The following is an 8,739-nucleotide window of genomic DNA, read 5'->3' as shown; positions in this document are numbered from 1 at the left end:
AGTGTTGTGTGAGCTGATATATATATATATATATATATATCATGTAGTTTCATTGAAGCTCATGCTTTGGGAAACATACACGATCTAATGTGGTTTAATTATTTATTAAGCTAATTAATCAGAAAAATTAAATTAATTTAAAAATATGTCAATGACATGGAAACATACACGATCTATTGTGGTTTAATTATTTATTAAGCTAATTAATCACAAAAATTAAATTAATTTAAAAATATGTCAATGACATGTGATGTTTAGACCATGAAGTTATAACCTGCCATTCTTAATTGCATTATGATGAAGCATTAACAATAGAAATAATTAATCAATCTGTTGACGGTCAACAAAATTATCGAAATCCACTTGATTATTTTTGTAATAAAGTATTTGCATGCTGACGTGGATAGATAGACGCATGTGAAGCTTAAACAAGTAAAGAAAGCTCCCTAAGCTGCACGCTACAAAACTTGCTTTTGTTGCACTCAAAATATTTTGAAAGATTAGCAAAAATACCCCTCAATTTGAATGCATTTATATATCGTCATGGACCGCCGATGACAGTCATTGATCACCACCAATCACCGTCGACCACCACTAACCGGAAGCACTCAGTCGACGTTGTAACTTTAAAAAACTATTAGCTCTCTCCCTTCTATGGGACAAAGGGGTATCTGTAATTATCAACATATAGTGGATTTTAACAACTAGGCAAAACCTCGGGATTTTTTTCCTTTACGGGTTTTTTCATATAAAAATTTTTTGTGTCATTACTAGTTGTTTTCTTTCACATGAGTGTGTGCTGAATTCTCGTGCAATGCTAAGACAAATGTATTAATATAGATTATCCGATAAGTAAGTAGGCTAAAGTTATATAAGACATTGTTTCCTCATTTTGAAATATAATTGAGTTATACCTAATATGATATAGTCATTTTATCTTTATTAACAATTTGTTTTTGTAGCCTACAATATATAAATGATTAAGTGCGACCGTTATCATATGGAGAGTATACTAATTTCCAACGGCCATGATTGTTGTCGGTCAGTTAATTATAAAGTATCCAATGGTTAAGATTCCTAGATCAAATGATGAAGTGGAAGGCTTACCTAAAATTTCCTACTTTATTGGCATATTTAATGTATTTTTTATTTTTTAAAATATTTTATTTCGAAGCTATGTTTCTTAGCATATTATTTATTGAATTCAACCATGAATTTAACTTAGATTCAACCAAAAAATAAAAAATAAATAAACCTAACATTTCGATAAACCTCATTTTATCATATTTCGTGTGGCTCTCTTCCCGTGTTTCGTCATTTTTACGATGTAAATCCATATTTAGTAAATCCAATTACGGACCAGATTTATTCCGCCGTCCCTCACGAGCTTTTACGTCGTAGCGTAGATCTGATAAATCTGGATTTAACAGATTTGATAAATCTTTTTCAACGTAAAACTAAGTTGCAGCCAAACAATTTGCAGACTGTTCTTTACAGTCAAATTTGTTAAAAAATGCAGCAGCTAAAAAAAGTTGTTAGGCTTTTAAGAAAATATTTATAATGATGTTAATAATTTTTTAAAAAAATTGATTTTTATAGAAGACAAGCAGATTATTGATGGCTAGCTATATAAAAGAACAGTTGTATTAATAACTTTCAATAACCAAGAGATAGAAAGAAGATGCAAAATGATAGAAAAAGTGATCACAACAACTTGAGAAATGGACACCAAAATGCTTTTAATATTGTTAGTATGTAAAGACATAAGCATGCAAGATGGGTGGAGAGGTTGATTCTGTGGTTAGAGCGAAATGGTTAGGATTCAATTTAAAGTGAATGGGTGAGACATCAGATGTAGGTATATTAACTTATTTTGATAGGTTGGTATTCCCACTCAAGCTCGAGATTTAGTGGAGCGATGGTCAATGACTTCAAACAAAGACGATGATGATGTTGCTATGAGCGACTTTTGATAAGAATATCTACAATTTGATCTTTAGTTGTGATTAATGACAATTTTTTTTTTGGAGGAAAAAAGATCATGAATAAATTGATAATCAATCTTAATTTTTTTTAGGAAAAAAGATCATGAATAAATTGATAATCAATCTTTATATGTTTGGCCAGGGCATAAAACATTGGATTGGTTGTTATTTCCATAATAGATGTATTATCACAGTAGAGGGAGGTTGGTATCGAGATAGAAAAACATAAGTTATGTATTAGTCCACACAACCAAATAAGATCTGTGTTAGTGGATGTAAGGGCCAGATAATCAGCTTCGGTGGAGAACATAACAATCGTTTTCTATCTCTAAACTTTCTAGAAGACAAGATTGGTTCTTAGAAATTTTCTCGAGCCAATAGTAGAGGTATGATCAGCCATATCCCCTACCCAAATTGAATCCTAGTAAATGTGAAGATGAAGATTGATTTATTTGAGTAGAATATTGTAATTGATTTTGCCTTTGAGATAATGAAAATTTTATATAAGGAGCTTAAAATTAGTAGTTGTCATAGGTAATTAACAAAAAAAAAATGTGCACGGCTATATAACAGTAAGTATTGTAATGATCATGTTAGCTACCTAAATTTATTGGGGTTGCTATACCATTATTGTAGAGAACTATATGCACTAAGTTTGAGAGTAAGGAGTGTAAAGAGAAGCTTACATTCCTTCATACTCAAAGATGTAAGAGTTCAATGAAATAGGCATGTTGACAGACAAAGAAGTCGTTAGTTGTTTTGATAATATGTATGCCCAGAAAATTTGAAACATGTCCCAAATCCCTCAAGTTAAATCACTGACGGAGTTTGGCAATAAGTGTCAAAATGATTGAGGAATCATTCATAATGATCAAGATGTCATTCATATGCAAATGAATGTATATTTGAGTGTTCTCATTCCTGTAAATCAAAGGGAAGAGATTGATAAAGTTGAAGATGAACCCTTATTGTCTCATAGAGCAAGAGAAAGTGGAGTAGTAATGGTGAGGAGCATATTTAAAGAGAGAGGGATTTTTGTAATAGGCATACAAGAGTAAGGAGCTAAGCATCAATAAAACTCTGTGGTCATTACATGTAAATGGTGTCTTCTAGGAAGGTATGAAGCAACACATTAGACATATTTGTGATTATAAAATGAAAATGTTAATATAATGAAAATGAAAATGAATTTAACTACTAGATTAAAAGTTTCTTGATAATCAATTCCCCCTTTTTTTTTGAACCCTTTGGTAAATAACCGAACCTTATGACGAGCAAGATATCCATTTGTTTGATATTTTGTTCTGAACATCCAAATATAGCCAATAATTTGATAATCTAATGGAGGTGGAATCAATTTCCTTGTGCATTGTTGTTGAATAACCATAAATTCTTCAGCTTGTCTACATCTAGTGAGGGTATTTCATAACCTGACTATAACAAGTAGAATTAGATTGGAATATTAAATGATGATGCAAGTCAAAGATTTGCTTAGGTCTCTAGAATCCTAATTGAAGATGATTTGTCATACGGTGTGATGTGTATGAGGATCAGTTTGTAAAGTGTATTTGAGAGATGATATAATAGAGTTTACCGAGGAAAAAAAGCCAAGATATAAGGGGATGTGCTGGATAAGAGAAAAGTAATTTCTCGACAGAGATGATTTGTTATTATTGTAATTTAATTGGTATTTGCAATGATTAAGAGCAAGAAGTTGGTATAAGAAGTTGTGATGAGTGTTGCGGGATAAGGAAATGAGCTTTCATCAAACTCTACATTTATGAATATTATTTCTTTCTTTGACATAGGGTACAAATATTGATATCCTTTGTGACTTTCTAAATAACCTAAGAAATGCAATGGGGCGCTCTCAGAGAGAGTTTATTTAATTGCATTGGTCTCTATTAAGGAAAATATGAGCAACAAAATAATCTAACGAGAGCATAATTTGACACTAAATTATATAGTAATTGGTATGGTGATTTCATGTTGATAACCTTGAAGGGTGGATGATTAATTAGGCAAATTTCTATAATTAAACATCCAACCATAATTATTAAGGTATGAAGGTTGCTAGTAGAAGACTGTATGTACTTTCATTAGCTTGTCAATGTTTGTGCTAAACAATCTCGTTCTACTTTGGATTGTAAGGGACACAAGGTTAGTGAATGATTTCAAGGCCTCATAGGATTTTTTTATCTTTATTTTTTTTAAAGTTATTGGAGGTGTACTTTCTGCTTCCTTCAAACCAAAAGAATTTCGTTGCTGTATTGAATCAATTTTATTTTATTTCATGGAATTGAATAAATATCTATAAATTTTTAAACTTTGAAAACTTTAGGAAAAACTAGGTAAATTGAATATAATTACCCATTAATAAAAAAATAATGTCTATAACCATGATATGATGAAGTTGGGTAAGGACATCATACATCAAAATGCATTAAATGAAATCTATGATGAGCTCAATAGAAGATTTGGAAAAAAAAAAAAGTTTGCAACTTTTGAATCTTTTACATGGATGAATAAAGATGAATAAAAAGAGATAGGTATGTGTTTGTTTAGCCTTGAGAGAGTTGGATGAATGAAATGATGTGGGTTACCCGAGCTTTGATGCTAGAAAGTTGGTGAGGTAACTATGGTTTGAAGTGCATGGAGAGTTAAAATTTGATATAACATATTAGAACTACTACCTTATATGAGAACTTTATTGGTTTCCTTGTGTTTTATTTGAAAGCCATGTTTATAAAAAATAGGAGATCAATTATTATTATCAACTAGAACATGGATGGATAGATGATTATGTGAGAGTTTTGAGAGTTGATAGAGGCATGAGAGGGCCAATTTATAGTTTAGGATAAAAATTATATTGATTTGCATGTGAGCTATGGGAGCGAAGATGTTTTTTCCAACAGTAAACAAATTTGAACATTAGTGTGGGGTGGGTTTTGTAAATGTTCAATATTGGATGTGAGATTCAGGATCCAAAAACAATTCAAAGGATTGAAAAGAAGTATTTGTCAACATAGTTGAATTATGAGAGGATTTTCCTGAGGGTGAGTAATTTGGATTCATTCTATGCCAACATTCAAGTGTTGTGTGAGCTGGTTTGAAGCATAATTGATAAGTTGGAATTGATGAGAAATTATTTTGTCCCCTTTAAATTTACACTTTTGATTCACCATACCTATAGTTTATTACCTTTCCTATGCCTCTTAATACCTTCCAAGTTCCATAAGAGGTGGTCATTATTGGAACAAATTTACAAGTGGCTTGTTCCTTTGTTGTCTTAGAAGTAATCTTGTTTTATTGGCTTAGTGATTGGAAATAAAAATCATTCTATGTAATTGATTCTAGCCTAGTGTGAATAGCAATTTTAAAGTCATAATAACATAAAGAAATTATAATGTCTTTAATTTCTACCTTAGAGCCTCCTAATGTAGTATGATCAATAAGGGTTTACTCTCACATAGGTAAATGGGTCAAGTATTGTTATCCAAAGAGACACGGTGCATTTCATTTTTAGGTTGAATCACACACAATCTATTGGTAGGGTGAAGTATTTTGGCTAATCTCTACCATATTGTAGCTATAGAATCAAGGTTAAGGACATAAGATAGAATGGAGGTGGTGATTGTAGATTAAATGGTTACAACTAAGTTTTGAAATTTGAGCTGCCAAATATTATAGTGAGGATTGAGTGATGGTTGTTTATTATTTTCAAAGGAATATTTGGGTGAGCTTAGAGTGCATCAATCTAAAAATGAACCAAAACCTTTTGCTCAAAACAACTTAATGATGTAGGAACTCTATATTGAATAATTCTCTCTGGTTAATGACCGCGACTTTTTTATATACCTAAAAATACAAGAATTTGACACCACTACTAGAAGATTTAAATCCTCGGCAACGACGCCAAAAACTTGATGCCCAGATTTATATATTTATAATGATTTTGTAAAGTCACAATTTCAAACGCAAGTATACGTATTGCTCAAGTAATACAAGGCTCTAGTGGAGTCTCATTTATCTATCCCACAGGGAAGTGAGGTAAGAGGTCCTTAGTCAAACTATAATCTACTACTATTAGTCCTTAGTTTGGAAGTGCGATTTAAGAGGTTTTACTAACCGATACTCCTAAATGTAAGTCTTAAGTTTAACACAACTAATAACTACTTCTAAATGCAAATATTAATCTAAAGAACCCTTTTTGGGATGAATTGGTTTGGAGAATTTTGAGATATTAAAAACATTGGAGTTGAGATTGGATAATGTAAAGGAATGAGATGCATTAAAAATTGTATGTGCCAAATAGGAGCAATCACATTCTTTACTCTTTGGTCCAGACATAAAGAACATTGACTAATCATATGCTTGTTTACTGAATCCGTGGCTAGGCTGGGAGGATACCGACTCTCACTTCGGAACTCCCACGTTCTCCTTGCTTGAGGGCTAACATCTCCTCTTCAGTTTCCAAACCCTAGGACCAAATTGGGGATTTTAATATGTCACCCTAAAATCTTCAATTCTACACGCATCAAAGTATATTTCCCTATTTATTTGCACTCAACTCCCATGAATGTCACCACCCATAGAATTTGAATGTGGTTCCACTTTGTTGAGAATTACACCGCCCTTTCGGATCAATGAAATTACAACAAATTTTAACACTACAACGGGCCCTTGTTATAATATTAATGAAGTGCAAGTAAAAATCATCACATTTATAATTAAATCTTCTTCTAACAAGCATCCAAAAATCCTAAACATGAATTCTGCTCATTTCAAAAGAAAAGTAAAGTGAAAACAATGACATAATCTTCTCATGCCACTATTTTCAAAGAAGAAGAAAGAGTAAGAGAAGCTCATCACAAAGCACGAAGAAAACACAACAGAAACTCCATTTAACCAAAGCAAATTCACTAGATGAGTGTTTACAATAATCAAAAGATAATGAAGAACACAATACTTAGCTTTTTCCCTTTGAAAGAAAGATGAATATCTCTCCCACAAAGTCTCTCGCTGATCCATGCAATGCTAGAACATCTCCTTACAAATTCTCTCAAAATCTCTTCTTCAATCTCTCCAAAAGGGTAGAAATCTACGTTTCTACTCCTATTCTAAAAACCCTTAACTTTCTCCACACTTTTTCTAACATTCCTCTCACTAAAATCCCTCTTTTTCTAACCTAAATTCATCTTTTAAAGTGTAGGGACGAAGTTTGAAGAGTTGCCACAAGAATCCCTTAAAAAAACGTCCAAATACGTTGAATTTCGGCCCATAACCGCCAAAATGGTCCATAGTCGTCCCGGGCGCCGTCAGCAGGCTCGAGGGCGCCGTCGGCGAGCTTTTTTGTCATTTTTCGGTCTTCTCGGGTAAATCTCGCCGTCGGCGCCGTTTTGGGTGTCGTTGGCGAGCGGACTGCGCAACTCCACTGTTTTGCTCCGTTTGGCTCCGTTTTAGCTATGTTTCACCCATTTTAGTTGCGTTGTGTTCCTAACAGATAGTCCTACAAAATAAGTGTGAAAAAAATCTTTCTTTAAAGTGTAATCTCATTCAAAAATATGCAAGAAGTGTAAAAGAGATTAAGCATCGAAAGACTTATCGAAAGGTGACAGGACAAAATTTCATTTCTTGCTCGTTTTTTATCCAAATTGCACCGTGTTTGTTTCTTTTTCTCCAAAAGTCCATTTCTTATATTGGAAACCAAAAACATACAAAAAACCTTTCCTTTAAAGTGCAATATCATTAAAACTAAGCATAAAATGTATATGAAAAATCAAGCATTTTTTAGGCGTGTCAGTTAGTGTGACATTTGTTATCTTTCTTACATTTGCCATTAGAAACTTCAAGGAGAAATGGATGGTGTGTTCAAAAATCTTAAGAGGTTGTGAGTCATACTCTAGACTAATCTGCGACGAAGAAGGAGAATTAGTTCTTCTTCAATGATGAGAGATAGATTGACTTTGATACCAAGAAGACAAACATATGACTACTATTATATAAGAATACTACTTGATGTGTCATAAAAAAAAAATTTATCAGGCACAAATATTGATTTAATTTTATAAGAAATCTTCCAAACACAAAATTCATGATCATCCAAGCTTAGATTCTAGCGATTTTATCGTCAAACTGATCGTCTCAACAAGAAAAGTTCAATGATATTAAAATTGGTTAAATCTGAGTCCAATCAAGCTTAGATCAAGCCATTGAATCACAATTGAAAGCTTTGGATCATCAATTGAATGGTCAAAAGAACTCTAAATGTGACATGTTTATAGCTAAATCAAGCATCTCAATCAGAGAAATTTAACGAGCTTAAGATCATTAAATTCTGAGGTTGTCAAGGCATCCAATTCTTTAAAAAATCACCCATGATCAAGAAAAAACTGTCTTTTTTTTGTTATTATTGTCCTTTTAATTAATGATAGTTATAATATATTATAAAAATAATATTTTCTTTAACTTCCAACATGATTCCCAGCTCTCAAGAACCCTAATTATGACAATCTGTAAATTTTAGCAAGAAAAACAAAAAAAAAAGGTTGCCTGCATTATGATTGAAGGTAAATGACTGCTTCTTCAACAAGAAGTAATTCTAAAAAGTTCATGAACGTCATGAACAGGATATTTAAGCAATGTCACATTTTAGAAATATCTTACTACTTTTGTTGCATATAAATAAAAAATTATTTAGAAATTTACAAATCTCTCCATCTTACATGTTTTCTTTGAGTTATATATATATATA

The sequence above is a fragment of the Phalaenopsis equestris genome, unplaced genomic scaffold, assembly GCF_001263595.1.
Source record: "Phalaenopsis equestris unplaced genomic scaffold, ASM126359v1 Scaffold000204, whole genome shotgun sequence".
Lineage (NCBI taxonomy): Eukaryota > Viridiplantae > Streptophyta > Magnoliopsida > Asparagales > Orchidaceae > Phalaenopsis > Phalaenopsis equestris.
This window is presented reverse-complemented; position numbering follows the sequence as displayed.